Source organism: Hypanus sabinus, chromosome 9, assembly GCF_030144855.1.
Source record: "Hypanus sabinus isolate sHypSab1 chromosome 9, sHypSab1.hap1, whole genome shotgun sequence".
NCBI classification, from domain to species: domain Eukaryota; kingdom Metazoa; phylum Chordata; class Chondrichthyes; order Myliobatiformes; family Dasyatidae; genus Hypanus; species Hypanus sabinus.
Window position 1 is genome coordinate 96,550,500 of NC_082714.1, and position 23,576 is coordinate 96,574,075.

Genomic DNA, 23,576 nt, shown 5'->3' on the forward strand with positions numbered 1-23,576 from the left:
AGTGGGTCACAGTGATGATGAGGAGAGGGTCACAGAGATGGGGAGGAGATGGTCACAGTGATTAGGAGGAGAGGGTCACTGTGATGGGGAGGGTCACAGTGATGAGGAGGAGAGGGTCAGAGTGATGGGGAGGAGAGGGTCACAGTGATGAGGAGGGGAGGGTCAGAGTGATGGGGAGGAGAAGGTCACAGTGATGAGGAGGGGAGGGTCACAGTTATGGGGAGGAGAGGGTCACATTGATGGGAGGAGAGGATCACAGTTATGAGGAGAAGGTCACAGTAATGAGGACGAGAGGGTCACAGTGATGGGGAGGAGAGGATCACAGTTCGGGAGGAGAGGTTCACAGTGATGGGGAGGAGAGGGTCACAGTGATGAGGAAGAGATGGTCACAGTGATGAGGAGGAGAGTGTCACAGTGATGGGGAGCAGGGAGTCACAGTGATGAGGAGGAGAGGGTCACAGTCATGGGGAGGAGAGGGTTACAGTGATTGGGAGGAGATGGTCACAGTGATGAGGAGGAGAGGGTCACAGTGATCGGGAGGAGAGTGTCACAGTGATGGGGAGGAGAGGGTCACAGTGATGGGGAGGAGAGGGTCACAGTGATGAGGAGGAGAGGGTCACAGTGATGGGGAGGAGAGGGTCACAGTGATGGGGAGGAGAGGGTCACAGTGATGAGGAGGAGAGGGTCACAGTGATGGGGAGGAGAGGGTCACTGTGATGAGGAGGAGAGGGTCACAGTCATGGTGAGGAGAGGGTCACAGTGATGAGGAGCGGAGTGTCACAGTTATGGGGAGGAGAGAGTCACTGTGATGAGGAGGAGAGAGTCACAGTAATGGGGAGGAGAGGGTCACAGTGATGGGGAGGAGAGGGTCACAGTGATGGGGAGCATCACAGTGATGGGGCGGAGAGGGTCACTGTGATGGGGAGGAGAGGATCACAGTGATGGGGAGGAGAGGGTCACAGTGATGGGGAGAAGAGTGTCACAGTGATAGGGAGGAGAAGGTCACAGTGATGAGGAGGAGAGGATCACAGTGATCGGGAGGAGAGTGTCACAGTGATAGGGAGAAGAAGGTCACAGTGATGGGGAGGAGAGGATCACAGTGATCGGGAGGAGAGGATCACAGTGATGGGGAGGAGAGTGTCACAGTGATGGGGAGGAGAGTGTCACAGTGATGAGGAGGAGAGGCTCACAGTGATGGGGAGGAGAGTGTCACAGTGATGAGGAGGAGAGGGTCACAGTGATGGGAAGGAGAGGGTCACAGTGATGTGGAGAGGGTCACAGTGATCGGGAGGAGAGGGTCACAGTGATGAGGAGGAGAGGGTCACAGTGATGAGCAGAGGGTGACAGTGAGGAGGAGAGGGTCACAGTGATGGGGAGGAGAGGGTCACAGTGACGGGGAGGAGATGGACACAGTGACACAGAGGAGAGGGTCACAGTGTCAGAGACTCACTCTGTTGAGGAGAGGGTCACAATAATGAGGTGGAGAGGGTCACAGTCATGAGGTGGAGAGTGTCACAGTCATGCGGTGGAAAGGGTCACAGTGATGAGGAGAGTGTCACAGTGATGAGGAGGAGGTCACAGTGATGAGGAGGAGAGGGTCACAGTGATGGTGAGGAGAGAGTCACAGTCATGAGGAGGAGAGGGTCATTGTGATGAGGAGAGGTTCACAGTGATGGGGAGGAGAGGATCACAGTGATGAGGAGGAGAGGGTCACAGTGATGGGGAGGAGAGGGTCACAGTGATGGGGAGGAGAGGGTCACAGTAATGGGGAGGAGAGGGTCACAGTGATCGGGAGGAGAGGGTCACAGTGATAAGGAGGAGAGGGTCACTGTGATGGGGAGGGTCACAGTGATGGGGAGGAGAGGGTCACAATGATAGGGAGGAGAGGGTCAGTGAATAGGAGGAGAGGTTCACAGTGATGGAGAGGAGAGGTTCACAGTGATGAGGAGGAGAGGGTCACAGTGATCGGGAGGAGACGGTCACAGTGATGGGGAGGAGAGGGTCACAGTGAATAGGAGGAGAGGTTCACAGTGATGAGGAAGAGAGGGTCACAGTGATGGGGAGGAGAGGGTCACGGTGATGAGGAGGAGAGGGTCACAGTGATGAGGAGGAGAGGGTCACAGTAATGGGGAGGAGCGGGTAACAGTGATGAGGAGGAGAGGGTCACATTGATGGGGAGGAGAGGGTCACAGTGATGAGGAGGAGAGGGTCACAGTGATGGGGAGGAGAGAGTAACAGTGATGAGGAGGAGAGGGTCACAGTGATGAGGAGGAGAGGGTCACAGTGATGGGGAGGAGAGGGTAACAGTGATGAGGAGGAGAGGGTCACGGTGATGAGGAGGAGAGGGTCACAGTGATGAGGAGGAGAGGGTCACAGTGATCAGGAGGAGAGTGTCACAGTGATTGGGAGGAGAGGGTCACAGTGATGAGGAGGAGGCGGTCACAGTGATTAGGAGGAGAGGGTCACAGTGATGGGGAGGAGAGGGTCCCAGTGATGAGGAGCAGAGGGTCACAGTGATGGGGAGGAGAGGGTCACAGTGATGGGGAGGAGAGGGTCACAGTGATGAGGAGAGGGTCACAGTGACAGGGAGGAGAGTGTCTCTGTGATGGGGAGGAGAGGGTCACAGTGATGAGGAGGAGAGGGTCCCAGTGATGAGGAGCAGAGGGTCACAGTGATGGGGAGGAGAGGGTCACAGTGATGAGGAGGAGAGGGTCACAGTGATCAGGAGGAGAGTGTCACAGTGATTGGGAGGAGAGGGTCACAGTGATGAGGAGGAGGCGGTCACAGTGATTAGGAGGAGAGGGTCACAGTGATGAGGAGGAGAGGGTCCCAGTGATGAGGAGCAGAGGGTCACAGTGATGGGGAGGAGAGGGTCACAGTGATGGGGAGGAGAGGGTCACAGTGATGAGGAGAGGGTCACAGTGACAGGGAGGAGAGTGTCACTGTGATGGGGAGGAGAGGGTCACAGTGATGAGGAGGAGAGGGTCACAGTGATGGGGAGCAGAGGGTCACAGTGATGGGGAGGAGAGGTTCACAGTGATGGGGAGGAGAGGGTCACAGTGATGAGGAGGAGAGGGTCACAGTGATTGGGAGGAGAGGGTCACAGTGATGGGGAGGAGAGGGTTACAGTGATCGGGAGGAGAGGGTAACAGTGATGAGGAGGAGAGGGTCACAGTGATGAGGAGGAGAGGGTCCCAGTGATGAGGAGCAGAGGGTCACAGTGATGGGGAGGAGAGGGTCACAGTGATGGGGAGGAGAGGGTCACAGTGATGAGGAGAGGGTCACAGTGACAGGGAGGAGAGTGTCACTGTGATGGGGAGGAGAGGGTCCCAGTGATGAGGAGCAGAGGGTCACAGTGATGGGGAGGAGAGGGTCACAGTGATGGGGAGGAGAGGGTCACAGTGATGAGGAGAGGGTCACAGTGACAGGGAGGAGAGTGTCACTGTGATGGGGAGGAGAGGGTCACAGTGATGAGGAGGAGAGGGTCACGGTGATGAGGAGGAGAGGGTCACAGTGATGAGGAGGAGAGGGTCACTGTGATGGGGAGGAGAGGGTAACAGTGATGAGGAGGAGAGGGTCACGGTGATGAGGAGGAGAGGGTCACAGTGATGAGGAGGAGAGGGTCACAGTGATCGGGAGGAGAGTGTCACAGTGATTGGGAGGAGAGGGTCACAGTGATGAGGAGGAGGCGGTCACAGTGATTAGGAGGAGAGGGTCACAGTGATGGGGAGGAGAGGGTTACAGTGATCGGGAGGAGAGGGTAACAGTGATGAGGAGGAGAGGGTCACAGTGATGAGGAGGAGAGGGTCCCAGTGATGAGGAGCAGAGGGTCACAGTGATGGGGAGGAGAGGGTCACAGTGATGAGGAGAGGGTCACAGTGACAGGGAGGAGAGTGTCACTGTGACGGGGAGGAGAGGGTCACAGTGATGGGGAGGAGAGGGTCACAGTGATGAGGAGGAGAGGGTCCCAGTGATGAGGAGCAGAGGGTCACAGTGATGGGGAGGAGAGGGTCACAGTGATGGGGAGGAGAGGGTCACAGTGATGAGGAGGAGACGGTCACAGTGATTGGGAGGAGAGGTTCACAGTGATGAGGAGGAGAGGGTCACAGTAATGGGGAGGAGAGGATCACAGTAATGGGGAGGAGAGGGTCACAGTGAGGAGGAGAGGGTCACAGTGATTGGGAGGAGAGGGTCACAGTGATGAGGAGGGGAGGGTCACAGTAATGCGGAGGAGAGGGTCACAGTGATGAGGAGGAGTGGGTCACAGTGATGGGGAGGAGATGGTCACAGTGATTAGGAGGAGAGGGTCACAGTCATGGGAAGGAGAGGGTTACAGTGATCGGGAGGAGAGTGTCACAGTGATCGGGAGGAGAGTGTCACAGTGATGAGGAGGAGAGGGTCACAGTGATGGGGAGGAGAGAATCACAGTGATCGGGAGGAGAGGGTCACAGTGATGGGGAGGAGATGGTCACAGTGATGTGGAGGAGAGGGTCACAGTGATGGGGAGGAGAGGATCAGTGATGGGGAGAGGGTCACAGTGATGTGGAGGAGAGGGTCACAGTGATAAGGAGGAGAGGGTCACTGTGATGGGGAGGGTCACAGTGATGGGGAGGAGAGGGTCATAGTGAAGCGGAGGAGAGGGTCACAGTGATGGGCAGGAGAGGGTCACAGTGATGAGGAGAAGGTCACAGTAATGAGGAGAGGGTCACAGTGATGAGGAGAAGGTCACAGTAATGAGGAGAGGGTCACAGTGATGTGGAGAGGATCACAGTGATAGGGAGGAGAGGGTCACAGTGATGAGGAGGAGAGGGTCACAGTGATGAGCAGAGGGTGACAGTGATGAGGAGAGGATCACAGTGATCGGGAGGTGAGGGTCACAGTGATCGGGTGGAGAGTATCACAGTGATGAGGAGAGGGTCACAGTGATGAGGAGAGGGTGACAGTGATGAGGAGGAGGATCACAGTGATGGGGAGGAGAGGACCACAGTGATGGGGAGGAGATGGTCACAGTGATGAGGAGGAGAGGATCACAGTGATGGGGAGGAGAGGGTAACAGTGATGAGGAGGAGAGGGTCACAGTGATGGGGAAAAGAGGGTCACAGTGATGAGGAGGAGAGGGTCACAGTGATGGGGAAGAGAGGGTCACAGTGCTGAGGAGGGGAGGGTCACAGTAATGGGGAGGAGAGGGTCACAGTGATGAGGATGGGTGGGTCACAGTAATGGGGAGGAGTGGGTCACAGTGATCTGGAGGAGAGGGTCACAGTGATCGGGAGGAGAGGGTCACAGTGATGAGGAGAGGGTGACAGTGATGAGGAGAGGATCACAGTGATGGGGAGGAGAGGATCACAGTGATGAGGAGGTGAGGGTCACAGTTATGGGGAGGAGAGTGTCACAGTGATGGGGAGGAGAGAGTCACAGTGATGAGGAGGAGAGGGTCACAGTGATGGGGAGGAGAGGACCACAGTGATGGGGAGGAGATGGTCACAGTGATGAGGAGGAGAGGATCACAGTGATGGGGAGGAGAGGGTCACAGTGATGAGGAGGAGAGGGTCACAGTGATGGGTAAAAGAGGGTCACAGTGATGAGGAGGAGAGGGTCACAGTGATGGGGAAGAGAGGGTCACAGTGCTGAGGAGGGGAGGGTCACAGTAATGGGGAGGAGAGGGTCAGAGTGATAGGGAGGAGAGGGTCACAGTGATGAGGAGGGGAGGGTCACAGTTATGGGGAGGAGAGGGTCACATTGATGGGAGGAGAGGATCACAGTTATGAGGAGAAGAGGGTCACAGTCATCGGGAGGAGAGGATCACTGTGATGAGGAGGGGAGTGTCACAGTGATGGGGAGGAGAGGGTCACAGTGATGGGGAGGAGAGGGTCACTGTGATGGGGAGGAGAGGGTCACAGTGATGGGGAGCATCACAGTGATGGGGAGGAGAGGGTCACTGTGATGGGGAGGAGAGGATCACAGTGATGGGGAGGAGAGGGTCACAGAGATGGGGAGGAGAGGGTCACAGTTATGGGGAGAAGACTGTCACAGTGATAGGGAGGAGAAGGTCACAGTGATGAGGAGGAGAGGATCACAGTGATCGGGAGGAGAGTGTCACAGTGATAGTGAGGAGAAGGTCACAGTGATGGGGAGGAGTGGGTCACAGTGATCGGGAGGAGTGGATCACAGTGATGGGGAGGAGATGGTCACAGTGATGGGGAGGAGATGGTCACAGTGATGGGGAGGAGAGGATAGTGATCGGGAGGAGAGTATCACAGTGATGGGGAGGAGAGTGTCACAGTGATGGGGAGGAGAGTGTCACAGTGATGAGGAGCAGAGGGTCACAGTGATGGGGAGGAGAGGGTCACAGTGATGTGGAGAGGATCACAGTGATCGGGAGGAGAGGGTCACAGTGATGAGGAGGAGAGGGTCACAGTGATGAGCAGAGGGTGACAGTGATGAGGAGAGGATCACAGTGATGGGGAGGAGAGGATCACAGTGATCGGGAGGAGAGGTTCACAGTGATCGGGAGGAGAGTATCACAGTGATGAGGAGAGGGTCACAGTGATGAGGAGAGGGTGACAGTGATGAGGAGGAGGATCACAGTGATGGGGAGGAGAGGACCACAGTGATGGGGAGGAGATGGTCACAGTGATGAGGAGGGGAGGGTCACAGTGATGGGGAGGAGAGGGTCACAGTGATGTGGAGAGGATCACAGTGATAGGGAGGAGAGGGTCACAGTGATGAGGAGGAGAGGGTCACAGTGATGAGCAGAGGGTGACAGTGATGAGGAGAGGATCACAGTGATCGGGAGGAGAGGGTCACAGTGATCGGGAGGAGAGTATCACAGTGATGAGGAGAGGGTCACAGTGATGAGGAGAGGGTGACAGTGATGAGGAGGAGGATCACAGTGATGGGGAGGAGAGGACCACAGTGATGGGGAGGAGATGGTCACAGTAATGAGGAGGAGAGGATCACAGTGATGGGGAGGAGACGGTCACAGTGATGAGGAGGAGAGGGTCACAGTGATGGGGAAAAGTGGGTCACAGTGATGAGGAGGAGAGGGTCACAGTGATGGGGAAGAGAGGGTCACAGTGCTGAGGAGGGGAGGGTCACAGTAATGGGGAGGAGAGGGTCACAGTGATGAGGATGGGTGGGTCACAGTAATGGGAGGAGAGGGTCACGGTAATGAGGAGGAGTGGGTCACAGTGATGTGGAGGAGAGGGTCACAGTGATCGGGAGGAGAGGGTCACAGTGATGAGGAGAGGGTGACAGTGATGAGGAGAGGATCACAGTGATGGGGAGGAGAGGATCACAGTGATGAGGAGGAGAGGGTCACAGTTATGGGGAGGAGAGTGTCACAGTGATGGGGAGGAGAGAGTCACAGTGATGAGGAGGAGAGGGTCACAGTGATGGGGAGGAGAGGGTCACAGTGATGAGGACGAGAGGGTCACAGTGATGGGGAGGAGAGGATCACAGTTCGGGAGGAGAGGTTCACAGTGATGGGGAGGAGAGGGTCACAGTGATGAGGAAGAGATGGTCACAGTGATGAGGAGGAGAGTGTCACAGTGATGGGGAGCAGGGAGTCACAGTGATGAGGAGGAGAGGGTCACAGTCATGGGGAGGAGAGGGTTACAGTGATTGGGAGGAGATGGTCACAGTGATGAGGAGGAGAGGGTCACAGTGATGGGGAGGAGAGGATCACAGTGATTGGGAGGAGAGGATCACAGTGATGGGGAGGAGAGGGTCACAGTGATGAGGAGGAGAGGGTCACAGTGATAGGGAGCGTCACAGTGATGGGGTGGAGAGGGTCACTGTGATGAGGAGGAGAGGGTCACAGTGATGGGGAAGAGAGGGTCACAGTGATGAGGAGGAGGGAGTCACAGTGATGAGGAGGAGTGGGTCACAGTGATGAGGAGGAGAGGGTCACAGTGATGAGGAGGAGAGGATCACAGTGATCGGGAGGAGAGGATCACAGTGATGGGGAGGAGAGGGTCACAGTGATGAGGAGGAGAGGGTCACAGTGATGGGGAGGAGAGGGTCACAGTGATGGGGAGGAGAGGGTCACAGTGATGGGGAGGGTCACAGTGATGGGCAGGAGAGGGTCATAGTGATGAGGAGGAGAGGGTCACTGATGAGTAGGAGTGGGTCACAGTGATGAGGAGGAGAGGGTCACAGAGATGGGGAGGAGATGGTCACAGTGATTAGGAGGAGAGGGTCACTGTGATGGGGAGGGTCACAGTGATGAGGAGCAGAGTGTCATTGTGAAGAGGAGGAGAGGGTCACAGTGATGGGGAGGAGAGGGTCAGAGTGATGGGGAGGAGAGGGTCACAGTGATGAGGAGGGGAGGGTCACAGTTATGGGGAGGAGAGGGTCACATTGATGAGAGGAGAGGATCACAGTTATGAGGAGAAGAGGGTCACAGTCATCGGGAGGAGAGGATCACTGTGATGAGGAGGGGAGTGTCACAGTGATGGGGAGGAGAGGGTCACAGTGATGGGGAGGAGAGGGTCACAGTGATGAGGATGGGAGTGTCACAGTTATGGGGAGGAGAGAGTCACAGTGATGAGGAGGAGAGAGTCACAGTAATGGGGAGGAGAGGGTCACAGTGATGGGGAGGAGAGGGTCACAGTGATGAGGAGGAGAGGGTCACAGTGATGAGGAGGAGAGGGTCACAGTGATGGGGAGGAGAGAGTCACAGTGATGAGGAGGAGAGAGTCACAGTAATGGGGAGGAGAGGGTCACAGTGATGGGGAGGAGAGGGTCACAGTGATGGGGAGCATCACAGTGATGGGGAGGAGAGGTTCACTGTGATGGGGAGGAGAGGATCACAGTGATGGGGAGGAGAGGGTCACAGTGATGGGGAGGAGAGGGTCACAGTTATGGGGAGAAGAGTGTCACAGTGATAGGGAGGAGAAGGTCACAGTGATGATGAGGAGAGGATCACAGTGATCGGGAGGAGAGTGTCACAGTGATAGGGAGGAGAAGGTCACAGTGATGGGGAGGAGGGGGTCACAGTGATCGGGAGGAGTGGATCACAGTGATGGGGAGGAGATGGTCACGGGGAGGAGATGGTCACAGTGATGGGGAGGAGAGGATCACAGTGATCGGGAGGAGAGGATCACAGTGATGGGGAGGAGAGTGTCACAGTAATGGGGAGGAGAGTGTCACAGTGATGAGGAGGAGAGGGTCACAGTGATGGGGAGGAGAGGGTCACAGTGATGTGGAGAGGATCACAGTGATCGGGAGGAGAGGGTCACAGTGATTGGGAGGAGAGTATCACAGTGATGAGGAGAGGGTCACAGTGATGGGAAGGAGAGTGTCACAGTGATGAAGAGGAGAGGGTTACAGTGATCGGGAGGAGAGGATCACAGTGATCGGAAGGAGAGGGTCACAGTGATGAGGAGGAGAGTGTCACAGTGATAGGGAGGAGAGGGTCACAGTGATGAGGAGGAGAGGATCACAGTGATCGGGAGGAGAGTGTCACTGTGATGCGGAGGAGAGGGTCACAGTGATCGGGAGGAGAGGGTCACAGTGATGAGGAGGAGAGTGTCACAGTGATCGGGAGGAGAGGGTCACAGTGATGAGGAGAAGAGGGTCACTGTGATGAGGAGGAGAGGGTCACAGTGATGAGGAGGAGGGAGTCACAGTGATGAGGAGGAGAGGGTCACAGTGATGAGGAGGAGAGGGTCACAGTGATGAGGAGAGGGTCACAGTGATGGGGAGGAGAGGGTCACAGTGATGGGGAGGAGAGGGTCACAGTGATGTGGAGGAGATGGTCACAGTGATGGGGAGGAGAGGATCACAGTGATCGGGAGGAGAGGGTTACAGTGATCGGGAGGAGAGTGTCACAGTGATCGGGAGGAGAGTGTCACAGTGATGAGGAGGAGAGTGTCACAGTGATAGGGAGGAGAGGGTCACGGTGATGAGGAGGAGAGGATCACAGTGATCGGGAGGAGAGTGTCACTGTGATGCGGAGGAGAGGGTCACAGTGATCGGGTGGAGAGGGTCACAGTGATGAGGAGGAGAGTGTCACAGTGATCGGGAGGATAGGGTCACAGTGATGAGGAGAAGAGGGTCACTGTGATGAGGAGGAGAGGGTCACAGTGATGAGGAGGAGGGAGTCACAGTGATGAGGAGGAGAGGGTCACAGTGATGAGGAGGAGAGTGTCACAGTGATGAGGAGAGGGTCACAGTGATGGGGAGGAGAGGGTCACAGTGATGTGGAGGAGATGGTCACAGTGATGGGGAGGAGAGGATCACAGTGATCGGGAGGAGAGGATCACAGTGATGGGGAGGAGAGTGTCACAGTGATGGGGAGGAGAGTGTCACAGTGATGAGGAGGAGAGGGTCACAGTGATGGGGAGGAGAGGGTCACAGTGATGTGGAGAGGATCACAGTGATCGGGAGGAGAGGGTCACAGTGATGAGGAGGAGAGGGTCACAGTGATGAGCAGAGGGTGACAGTGATGAGGAGAGGATCACAGTGATCGGGAGGAGAGGGTCACAGTGATCGGGAGGAGAGTATCACAGTGATGAGGAGAGGGTCACAGTGATGGGAAGGAGAGTGTCACAGTGATGAAGAGGAGAGGGTTACAGTGATCGGGAGGAGAGGATCACAGTGATCGGGAGGAGAGGGTCACAGTGATGAGGAGGAGAGTGTCACAGTGATCGGGAGGAGAGGGTCACAGTGATGAGGAGAAGAGGGTCACTGTGATGAGGAGGAGAGGGTCACAGTGATGAGCAGGAGGGAGTCACAGTGATGAGGAGGAGAGGGTCACAGTGATGAGGAGGAGAGGGTCACAGTGATGAGGAGAGGGTCACAGTGATGGGGAGGAGAGGGTCACAGTGATGTGGAGGAGAGGGTCACAGTGATCGGGAGGACAGGGTCACAGTGATTAGGAGGAGAGGGTCACTGTGATGGTGAGGGTCACAGTGATGGGGAGGAGAGGGTCATAGTGAAGCGGAGGAGAGGGTCACAGTGATGGGCAGGAGAGGGTCACAGTGATGAGGAGAAGGTCACAGTAATGAGGAGAGTGTGACAATGATGAGGAGGAGAGGGTCACAGTGATGTGGAGGAGAGGGTCACAGTGATTGGGAGGAGAGGGTCACAGTAATTAGGAGGAGAGGGTCACAGTGATGAGGAGGAGAGGGTCACAGTGATGTGGAGGAGAGGGTCACAGTGATGAGGAGAGGATCACAGTGATCAGGAGAGGATCACAGTGATGAGGAGGAGAGGGTCACAGTGATGTGGAGGAGAGGGTCACAGTGATGAGGAGAGGATCACAGTGATGAGGAGGAGAGGGTCACAGTGATGAGGAGAGGATCACAGTGATGAGGAGGAGAGGATCACAGTGATGAGGAGGAGAGGGTCACAGTGATGAGGAGGAGAGGGTCACAGTGATGAGGGGAGGATCACAGTGATGAGGAGGAGAGGGTCACAGTGATGAGGAGAGGATCACAGTGATGAGGAGGAGAGGATCACAGTGATGAGGAGGAGAGGGTCACAGTGATGAGGAGAGGATCACAGTGATGAGGAGAGGATCACAGTGATGAGGAGGAGAGGATCACAGTGATGAGGAGGAGAGGGTCACAGTGATGAGGGGAGGATCACAGTGATGAGGAGAGGGTCACAGTGATGAGGAGAGGATCACAGTGATGAGGAGGAGAGGGTCACAGTGATGGGGAGGTGAAGGTCACAGTGATGGGGAGGAGAGGGTCACAGTGATGAGGAGGAGAAGGTCACAGTGATGTGGAGGAGAGGGTCACAGTGATGTGGAGGAGCGGGTCACAGTGATGGGGAGGAGAGAATCACAGTGATCGGGAGGAGAGGGTCACAGTGATGGGGAGGAGATGGTCACAGTGATGTGGAGGAGAGGGTCACAGTGATGGGGAGGAGAGGATCAGTGATGGGGAGAGGGTCACAGTGATGTGGAGGAGAGGGTCACAGTGATGAGAGGGTCACTGTGATGGGGAGGAGAGGGTCACAGTGATGAGGAGGAGAGTGTCACAGTGATCGGGAGGAGAGGGTCACAGTGATGAGGAGAAGAGGGTCACTGTGATGAGGAGGAGAGGGTCACAGTGATGAGGAGGAGGGAGTCACAGTGATGAGGAGGAGAGGGTCACAGTGATGAGGAGGAGAGGGTCACAGTGATGAGGAGAGGGTCACAGTGATGGGGAGGAGAGGGTCACAGTGATGTGGAGGAGATGGTCACAGTGATGGGGAGGAGAGGATCACAGTGATCGGGAGGAGAGGATCACAGTGATGGGGAGGAGAGTGTCACAGTGATGGGGAGGAGAGTGTCACAGTGATGAGGAGGAGAGGGTCACAGTGATGGGGAGGAGAGGGTCACAGTGATGTGGAGAGGATCACAGTGATCGGGAGGAGAGGGTCACAGTGATGAGGAGGAGAGGGTCACAGTGATGAGCAGAGGGTGACATTGATGAGGAGAGGATCACAGTGATCGGGAGGAGAGGGTCACAGTGATCGGGAGGAGAGTATCACAGTGATGAGGAGAGGGTCACAGTGATGGGAAGGAGAGTGTCACAGTGATGAAGAGGAGAGGGTTACAGTGATCGGGAGGAGAGGATCACAGTGATCGGGAGGAGAGGGTCACAGTGATGAGGAGAAGAGGGTCACTGTGATGAGGAGGAGAGGGTCACAGTGATGAGCAGGAGGGAGTCACAGTGATGAGGAGGAGAGGGTCACAGTGATGAGGAGGAGAGGGTCACAGTGATGAGGAGAGGGTCACAGTGATGGGGAGGAGAGGGTCACAGTGATGTGGAGGAGAGGGTCACAGTGATCGGGAGGACAGGGTCACAGTGATTAGGAGGAGAGGGTCACTGTGATGGTGAGGGTCACAGTGATGGGGAGGAGAGGGTCATAGTGAAGCGGAGGAGAGGGTCACAGTGATGGGCAGGAGAGGGTCACAGTGATGAGGAGAAGGTCACAGTAATGAGGAGAGTGTGACAGTGATGAGGAGGAGAGGGTCACAGTGATGTGGAGGAGAGGGTCACAGTGATTGGGAGGAGAGGGTCACAGTAATTAGGAGGAGAGGGTCACAGTGATGAGGAGGAGAGGGTCACAGTGATGTGGAGGAGAGGGTCACAGTGATGAGGAGAGGATCACAGTGATGAGGAGAGGATCACAGTGATGAGGAGGAGAGGGTCACAGTGATGAGGAGAGGATCACAGTGATGAGGAGGAGAGGATCACAGTGATGAGGAGGAGAGGGTCACAGTGATGAGGAGGAGAGGGTCACAGTGATGAGGAGAGGATCACAGTGATGAGGAGAGGATCACAGTGATGAGGAGGAGAGGGTCACAGTGATGAGGGGAGGATCACAGTGATGAGGAGAGGGTCACAGTGATGAGGAGAGGATCACAGTGATGAGGAGGAGAGGGTCACAGTGATGGGGAGGTGAAGGTCACAGTGATGGGGAGGAGAGGGTCACAGTGATGAGGAGGAGAGGGTCACAGTGATGAGGAGGAGAAGGTCACAGTGATGTGGAGGAGAGGGTCACAGTGATGAGGAGAGGATCACAGTGATGAGGAGGAGAGGGTCACAGTGATGTGGAGGAGAGGGTCACAGTGATGGGAAGGAGAGAATCACAGTGATCGGGAGGAGAGGGTCACAGTGATGGGGAGGAGATGGTCACAGTGATGTGGAGGAGAGGGTCACAGTGATGGGGAGGAGAGGATCAGTGATGGGGAGAGGGTCACAGTGATGTGGAGGAGAGGGTCACAGTGATAAGGAGGAGAGGGTCACTGTGATGGGGAGGGTCACAGTGATGGGGAGGAGAGGGTCATAGTGAAGCGGAGGAGAGGGTCACAGTGATGGGCAGGAGAGGGTCACAGTGATGAGGAGAAGGTCAAAGTAATGAGGAGAGGGTCACAGTGATGAGGAGAAGGTCACAGTAATGAGGAGAGGGTGACAGTGATGAGGAAAGGGTGACAGTGTTGAGGAGAGGATCACAGTAAATCGGAGGAGAGGGTCACAGTGAAGGGGAGGAGACGGTCACAGTGATGAGGAGGAGAGGGTCATAGTGATGGGGAGGAGAGGGTCACAGTGATGGGGAGGAGAGGGTCACAGTAACGAGGAGGAGAGGGTCACAGTGACGAGGATGAGACGGTCACAGTGATGGGGAGGAGAGGGTCACAGTGACGGGGAGGAGAGGGACACAGTGACACAGAGGAGAGGGTCACAGTGTCAGAGACTCACTCTGTTGAGGAGAGGGTCACAATAATGAGGTGGAGAGGGTCACAGTCATGAGGTGGAGAGTGTCACAGTCATGCGGTGGAAAGGGTCACAGTGATGAGGAGAGTGTCACAGTGATGAGGAGGAGGTCACAGTGATGAGGAGGAGAGGGTCACAGTGATGGTGAGGAGAGAGTCACAGTCATGAGGAGGAGAGGGTCATTGTGATGAGGAGAGGTTCACAGTGATGGGGAGGAGAGGATCACAGTGATGAGGAGGAGAGGGTCACAGTGATGGGGAGGAGAGGGTCACAGTGATGGGGAGGAGAGGGTCACAGTAATGGGGAGGAGAGGGTCACAGTGATCGGGAGGAGAGGGTCACAGTGATAAGGAGGAGAGGGTCACTGTGATGGGGAGGGTCACAGTGATGGGGAGGAGAGGGACACAATGATAGGGAGGAGAGGGTCAGTGAATAGGAGGAGAGGTTCACAGTGATGGAGAGGAGAGGTTCACAGTGATGAGGAGGAGAGGGTCACAGTGATCGGGAGGAGACGGTCACAGTGATGGGGAGGAGAGGGTCACAGTGAATAGGAGGAGAGGTTCACAGTGATGAGGAAGAGAGGGTCACAGTGATGGGGAGGAGAGGGTCATTGTGATGAGGAGGAGAGGGTCACAGTGATGAGGAGGAGAGGGTCACAGTGATGGGGAGGAGCGGGTAACAGTGATGAGGAGGAGAGGGTCACATTGATGGGGAGGAGAGGGTCACAGTGATGAGGAGGAGAGGGTCACAGTGATGGGGAGGAGAGAGTAACAGTGATGAGGAGGAGAGGGTCACAGTGATGAGGAGGAGAGGGTCACAGTGATGGGGAGGAGAGGGTAACAGTGATGAGGAGGAGAGGGTCACGGTGATGAGGAGGAGAGGGTCACAGTGATGAGGAGGAGAGGGTCACAGTGATCAGGAGGAGAGTGTCACAGTGATCAGGAGGAGAGTGTCACAGTGATTGGGAGGAGAGGGTCACAGTGATGAGGAGGAGGCGGTCACAGTGATTAGGAGGAGAGGGTCACAGTGATGGGGAGGAGAGGGTCACAGTGATGAGGAGAGGGTCACAGTGATGGGGAGGAGAGGGTCACAGTGATGTGGAGGAGATGGTCACAGTGATGGGGAGGAGAGGATCACAGTGATCGGGAGGAGAGGATCACAGTGATGGGGAGGAGAGTGTCACAGTGATGGGGAGGAGAGTGTCACAGTGATGAGGAGGAGAGGGTCACAGTGATGGGGAGGAGAGGGTCACAGTGATGTGGAGAGGATCACAGTGATCGGGAGGAGAGGGTCACAGTGATGAGGAGGAGAGGGTCACAGTGATGAGCAGAGGGTGACATTGATGAGGAGAGGATCACAGTGATCGGGAGGAGAGGGTCACAGTGATCGGGAGGAGAGTATCACAGTGATGAGGAGAGGGTCACAGTGATGGGAAGGAGAGTGTCACAGTGATGAAGAGGAGAGGGTTACAGTGATCGGGAGGAGAGGATCACAGTGATCGGGAGGAGAGGGTCACAGTGATGAGGAGAAGAGGGTCACTGTGATGAGGAGGAGAGGGTCACAGTGATGAGCAGGAGGGAGTCACAGTGATGAGGAGGAGAGGGTCACAGTGATGAGGAGGAGAGGGTCACAGTGATGAGGAGAGGGTCACAGTGATGGGGAGGAGAGGGTCACAGTGATGTGGAGGAGAGGGTCACAGTGATCGGGAGGACAGGGTCACAGTGATTAGGAGGAGAGGGTCACTGTGATGGTGAGGGTCACAGTGATGGGGAGGAGAGGGTCATAGTGAAGCGGAGGAGAGGGTCACAGTGATGGGCAGGAGAGGGTCACAGTGATGAGGAGAAGGTCACAGTAATGAGGAGAGTGTGACAGTGATGAGGAGGAGAGGGTCACAGTGATGTGGAGGAGAGGGTCACAGTGATTGGGAGGAGAGGGTCACAGTAATTAGGAGGAGAGGGTCACAGTGATGAGGAGGAGAGGGTCACAGTGATGTGGAGGAGAGGGTCACAGTGATGAGGAGAGGATCACAGTGATGAGGAGAGGATCACAGTGATGAGGAGGAGAGGGTCACAGTGATGAGGAGAGGATCACAGTGATGAGGAGGAGAGGATCACAGTGATGAGGAGGAGAGGGTCACAGTGATGAGGAGGAGAGGGTCACAGTGATGAGGAGAGGATCACAGTGATGAGGAGAGGATCACAGTGATGAGGAGGAGAGGGTCACAGTGATGAGGGGAGGATCACAGTGATGAGGAGAGGGTCACAGTGATGAGGAGAGGATCACAGTGATGAGGAGGAGAGGGTCACAGTGATGGGGAGGTGAAGGTCACAGTGATGGGGAGGAGAGGGTCACAGTGATGAGGAGGAGAGGGTCACAGTGATGAGGAGGAGAAGGTCACAGTGATGTGGAGGAGAGGGTCACAGTGATGAGGAGAGGATCACAGTGATGAGGAGGAGAGGGTCACAGTGATGTGGAGGAGAGGGTCACAGTGATGGGAAGGAGAGAATCACAGTGATCGGGAGGAGAGGGTCACAGTGATGGGGAGGAGATGGTCACAGTGATGTGGAGGAGAGGGTCACAGTGATGGGGAGGAGAGGATCAGTGATGGGGAGAGGGTCACAGTGATGTGGAGGAGAGGGTCACAGTGATAAGGAGGAGAGGGTCACTGTGATGGGGAGGGTCACAGTGATGGGGAGGAGAGGGTCATAGTGAAGCGGAGGAGAGGGTCACAGTGATGGGCAGGAGAGGGTCACAGTGATGAGGAGAAGGTCAAAGTAATGAGGAGAGGGTCACAGTGATGAGGAGAAGGTCACAGTAATGAGGAGAGGGTGACAGTGATGAGGAAAGGGTGACAGTGTTGAGGAGAGGATCACAGTAAATCGGAGGAGAGGGTCACAGTGAAGGGGAGGAGACGGTCACAGTGATGAGGAGGAGAGGGTCATAGTGATGGGGAGGAGAGGGTCACAGTGATGGGGAGGAGAGGGTCACAGTAACGAGGAGGAGAGGGTCACAGTGACGAGGATGAGACGGTCACAGTGATGGGGAGGAGAGGGTCACAGTGACGGGGAGGAGAGGGACACAGTGACACAGAGGAGAGGGTCACAGTGTCAGAGACTCACTCTGTTGAGGAGAGGGTCACAATAATGAGGTGGAGAGGGTCACAGTCATGAGGTGGAGAGTGTCACAGTCATGCGGTGGAAAGGGTCACAGTGATGAGGAGAGTGTCACAGTGATGAGGAGGAGGTCACAGTGATGAGGAGGAGAGGGTCACAGTGATGGTGAGGAGAGAGTCACAGTCATGAGGAGGAGAGGGTCATTGTGATGAGGAGAGGTTCACAGTGATGGGGAGGAGAGGATCACAGTGATGAGGAGGAGAGGGTCACAGTGATGGGGAGGAGAGGGTCACAGTGATGGGGAGGAGAGGGTCACAGTAATGGGGAGGAGAGGGTCACAGTGATCGGGAGGAGAGGGTCACAGTGATAAGGAGGAGAGGGTCACTGTGATGGGGAGGGTCACAGTGATGGGGAGGAGAGGGACACAATGATAGGGAGGAGAGGGTCAGTGAATAGGAGGAGAGGTTCACAGTGATGGAGAGGAGAGGTTCACAGTGATGAGGAGGAGAGGGTCACAGTGATCGGGAGGAGACGGTCACAGTGATGGGGAGGAGAGGGTCACAGTGAATAGGAGGAGAGGTTCACAGTGATGAGGAAGAGAGGGTCACAGTGATGGGGAGGAGAGGGTCATTGTGATGAGGAGGAGAGGGTCACAGTGATGAGGAGGAGAGGGTCACAGTGATGGGGAGGAGCGGGTAACAGTGATGAGGAGGAGAGGGTCACATTGATGGGGAGGAGAGGGTCACAGTGATGAGGAGGAGAGGGTCACAGTGATGGGGAGGAGAGAGTAACAGTGATGAGGAGGAGAGGGTCACAGTGATGAGGAGGAGAGGGTCACAGTGATGGGGAGGAGAGGGTAACAGTGATGAGGAGGAGAGGGTCACGGTGATGAGGAGGAGAGGGTCACAGTGATGAGGAGGAGAGGGTCACAGTGATCAGGAGGAGAGTGTCACAGTGATTGGGAGGAGAGGGTCACAGTGATGAGGAGGAGGCGGTCACAGTGATTAGGAGGAGAGGGTCACAGTGATGGGGAGGAGAGGGTCACAGTGATCGGGAGGAGAGGGGAACAGTGATGAGGAGGAGAGGGTCACAGTGATGAGGAGGAGAGGGTCCCAGTGATGAGGAGCAGAGGGTCACAGTGATGGGGAGGAGAGGGTAACAGTGATGGGGAGGAGAGGGTCACAGTGATGAGGAGAGGGTCACAGTGACAGGGAGGAGAGTGTCACTGTGATGGGGAGGAGAGGGTCACAGTGATGAGGAGGAGAGGGTCCCAGTGATGAGGAGCAGAGGGTCACAGTGATGGGGAGGAGAGGGTCACAGTGATGGGGAGGAGAGGGTCACAGTGATGAGGAGGAGAGGGTCACAGTGATTGGGAGGAGAGGTTCACAGTGATGAGGAGGAGAGGGTCACAGTAATGGGGAGGAGAGGATCACTGTAATGGGGAGGAGAGGGTCACAGTGAGGAGGAGAGGGTCACAGTGATTGGGAGGAGAGCGTCACAGTGATGAGGATGGGAGGGTCACAGTAATGGGGAGGAGAGGGTCACAGTGATGAGGAGGAGTGGGTCACAGTGATGTGGAGGAGAGGGTCACAGTGATCGGGAGGAGAGGGTCACAGTGATGAGGAGAGAGTGACAGTGATGAGGAGAGGATCACAGTGATGGGGAGGAGAGGATCACAGTGATGGGGAGGAGAGGGTCACAGTAATGGGGAGGAGAGGGTCACAGTGATCGGGAGGAGAGGGTCACAGTGATAAGGAGGAGAGGGTCACTGTGATGGGGAGGGTCACAGTGATGGGGAGGAGAGGGTCACAATGATAGGGAGGAGAGGGTCAGTGAATAGGAGGAGAGGTTCACAGTGATGGGGAGGAGAGTTTCACAGTGATGAGGAGGAGAGGGTCACAGTGATCGGGAGGAGACGGTCACAGTGATGGGGAGGAGAGGGTCACAGTAAATAGGAGGAGAGGTTCACAGTGATGAGGAAGAGAGAGTCACAGTGATGAGGAGGAGAGGGTCACAGTGATGGGGAGGAGAGGGTCACAGTGATGAGGACGAGAGGGTCACAGTGATGGGGAGGAGAGGATCACAGTTCGGGAGGAGAGGTTCACAGTGATGGGGAGGAGAGGGTGACAGTGATGAGGAAGAGATGGTCACAGTGATGAGGAGGAGAGTGTCACAGTGATGGGGAGCAGGGAGTCACAGTGATGAGGAGGATAGGGTCACAGTGATGGGGAGGAGAGGGTTACAGTGATTGGGAGGAGATGGTCACAGTGATGAGGAGGAGAGGGTCACAGTGATGGGGAGGAGAGGATCACAGTGATTGGGAGGAGAGGATCACAGTGATGGGGAGGAGAGGGTCACAGTGATGAGGAGGAGAGGGTCACAGTGATGGGGAGGAGAGGGTCACAGTGATGGGGAGGAGAGGGTCACAGTGATGGGGAGGGTCACAGTGATGAGCAGGAGAGGGTCATAGTGATGAGGAGGAGAGGGTCACTGATGAGTAGGAGTGGGTCACAGTGATGAGGAGGAGAGGGTCACAGAGATGGGGAGGAGAGGGTCACAGTGATCGCGAGGAGAGGGTCACAGTGATTAGGAGGAGTGGGTCACTGTGATGGGGAGGGTCACAGTGATGAGGAGCAGAGAGTCATTGTGAAGAGGAGGAGTGGGTCACAGTGATGGGGAGGAGAGGGTCAGAGAGATGGGGAGGAGAGGGTCACAGTGATGAGGAGGGGAGGGTCACAGTTATGGGGAGGAGAGGGTCACATTGATGGGAGGAGAGGATCACAGTTATGAGGAGAAGAGGGTCACAGTCATCGGGAGGAGAGGATCACTCTGATGAGGAGAGGGTGACAGTGATGAGGAGGAGAGGGTCACAGTGATGAGGACGAGAGGGTCACAGTGATGGGGAGGAGAGGGTCACAGTGATGGGGAGGAGAGGGTCACAGTGATGGGGAGGAGAGGGTCACTGTGATGAGGAGGAGAGGGTCACAGTGATGGTGAGGAGAGGGTCACAGTGATGAGGAGGGGAGTGTCACAGTTATGGGGAGGAGAGAGTCACAGTGATGAGGAGGAGAGAGTCACAGTAATCGGGAGGAGAGGGTCACAGTGATGGGGAGGAGAGGGTCACAGTGATGAGGAGGAGAGGGTCACAGTGATGGGGAGCATCACAGTGATGGGGAGGAGAGGGTCACTGTGATGGGGAGGAGAGGATCACAGTGATGGGGAGGAGAGGGTCACAGTGATGGGGAGGAGAGGGTCACAGTTATGGGGAGAAGAGTGTCACAGTGATAGGGAGGAGAAGGTCACAGTGATGAGGAGGAGAGGGTCACAGTGATCGGAAGGAGAGTGTCACAGTGATGGGGAGGAGAGGATCACAGTGATGGGGAGGAGATGGTCACAGTGATGTGGAGGAGTGGGTCACAGTGATCGGGAGGAGTGGATCACAGTGATGGGGAGGAGAGGATCACAGTGATGTGGAGGAGAGGATCACAATGATCGGGAGGAGAGGATCACAGTGATGGGGAGGAGAGTGTCACAGTGATGGGGAGGAGAGTGTCACAGTGATGAGGAGGAGAGGGTCACTGTGATGGGGAGGAGAGTGTCACAGTGATGGGGAGGAGAGTGTCACAGTGATGGGGAGGAGAGGGTCACAGTGATGTGGAGAGGATCACAGTGATCGGGAGGAGAGGGTCACAGTGATCGGGAGGAGAGTATCACAGTGATGAGGAGAGGGTCACAGTGATGGGGAGGAGAGGGTCACAGTGATGAGGAGAGGGTCACAGTGATGAGGAGGAGAGGTTCACAGTGATGAGGAGGAGAGGTTCACAGTGATGAGGAGGAGAGGGTCACAGTGATGGGAAGGAGAGTGTCACAGTGATGAGGAGGAGAGGGTTACAGTGATCGGGAGGAGAGTGTCACAGTGATCGGGAGGAGAGTGTCACAGTGATGAGGAGGAGAGTGTCACAGTGATAGGGAGGAGAGGGTCACAGTGATGAGGAGGAGAGGATCACAGTGATCGGGAGGAGAGTGTCACTGTGATGCGGAGGAGAGGGTCACAGTGATCGGGGGGAGAGGGTCACAGTGATGAGGAGGAGAGTGTCACAGTTATGGGGAGGAGAGGGTCACAGTGATGAGGAGAAGAGGGTCACTGTGATGAGGAGGAGAGGGTCACAGTGATGAGGAGGAGGGAGTCACAGTGATGAGGAGGAGAGGGTCACAGTGGTGAGGAGGAGAGGGTCACAGTGATGAGGAGGAGAGGATCACAGTGATCGGGAGGAGAGTGTCACAGTGATAGGGAGGAGAAGGTCACAGTGATGGGGAGGAGTGGGTCACAGTGATCGGGAGGAGTGGATCACAGTGATGGGGAGGAGAGGATCACAGTGATGGGGAGGAGATGGTCACAGTGATGGGGAGGAGAGGATCACAGTGATCGGGAGGAGAGGATCACAGTGATGAGGAGAGGGTCACAGTGATTGGGAGGAGAGGGTCACAGTGATGAGGAGGGGAGGGTCACAGTAATGTGGAGGAGAGGGTCACAGTGATGAGGAGGAGAGGGTCACAGTGATGGGGAGGCGAGGGTCACAGTGATGTGGAGAGGATCACAGTGATCGGGAGGAGAGGGTCACAGTGATGAGGAGGACAGGGTCACAGTGATGAGCAGAGGGTGACAGTGATGAGGAGAGGATCACAGTGATGAGGAGGAGAGTGTCACAGTGATGTGGAGAGGATCACATTGATCGGGAGGAGAGGGTCACAGTGATCGGGAGGAGAGTATCACAGTGATGAGGAGTGGATCACAGTGATGGGGAGGAGAGGATCACAGTGATGGGGAGGAGATGGTCACAGTGATGGGGAGGAGAGGATCACAGTGATCGGGAGGAGAGGATCACAGTGATGGGGAGGAGAGTGTCACAGTGATGGGGAGGAGAGTGTCACAGTGATGTGGAGAGGATCACAGTGATCGGGAGGAGAGGATCACAGTGATGGGGAGGAGAGTGTCACAGTGATGGGGAGGAGAGGGTCACAGTGATGTGGAGAGGATCACAGTGATCGGGAGGAGAGGGTCACAGTGATGAGGAGGAGAGGGTCACAGTGATGAGCAGAGGGTGACAGTGATGAGGAGAGGATCACAGTGATGAGGAGGAGAGTGTCACAGTGATGTGGAGAGGATCACATTGATCGGGAGGAGAGGGTCACAGTGATCGGGAGGAGAGTATCACAGTGATGAGGAGAGGGTCACAGTGATGGGGAGGAGAGGGTCACAGTGATGGGGAGGAGAGGGTCACAGTGATGAGGAGAGGGTCACAGTGATGAGGAGGAGAGGTTCACAGTAATGAGGAGGAGAGGTTCACAGTGATGAGGAGGAGAGGGTCACAGTGATGGGAAGGAGAGTGTCACAGTGATATGGAGGAGAGGGTTACAGTGATCGGGAGGAGAGTGTCACAGTGATCGGGAGGAGAGTGTCACAGTGATGAGGAGGAGAGTGTCACAGTGATCGGGAGGAGAGTGTCACAGTGATGAGGAGGAGAGGGTCACAGTTATGGGGAGGAGAGGGCCACAGTGATCGGGAGGAGAGGATCACAGTGATGGGGAGGAGAGGGTCACAGTGATCGGGAGGAGAGGGTCACAGTGATGGGGAGGAGAGGGTCACAGTGATGAGGAGGAGAGGGTCACAGTGATGAGGATGGGAGGGTCACAGTTATGGGGAGGAGAGGGTCACAGTGATGGGGAGGAGAGGGTCACAGTGATGAGGAGGAGAGGGGCACAGTGATGGGGAAAAGAGGGTCACAGTGATGAGGAGGAGAGGGTCACAGTGATGGGGAAGAGAGGGTCACAGTGCTGAGGAGGGGAGGGTCACAGTAATGGGGAGGAGAGGGTCACAGTGATGAGGATGGGTGGGTCACAGTAATGGGGAGGAGAGGGTCACGGTAATGAGGAGGAGTGGGTCACAGTGATGTGGAGGAGAGGGTCACAGTGATCGGGAGGAGAGGGTCACAGTGATGAGGAGAGAGTGACAGTGATGAGGAGAGGATCACAGTGATGGGGAGGAGAGGATCACAGTGATGGGGAGGAGAGGGTCACAGTAATGGGGAGGAGAGGGTCACAGTGATCGGGAGGAGAGGGTCACAGTGATAAGGAGGAGAGGGTCACTGTGATGGGGAGGGTCACAGTGATGGGGAGGAGAGGGTCACAATGATAGGGAGGAGAGGGTCAGTGAATAGGAGGAGAGGTTCACAGTGATGGGGAGGAGA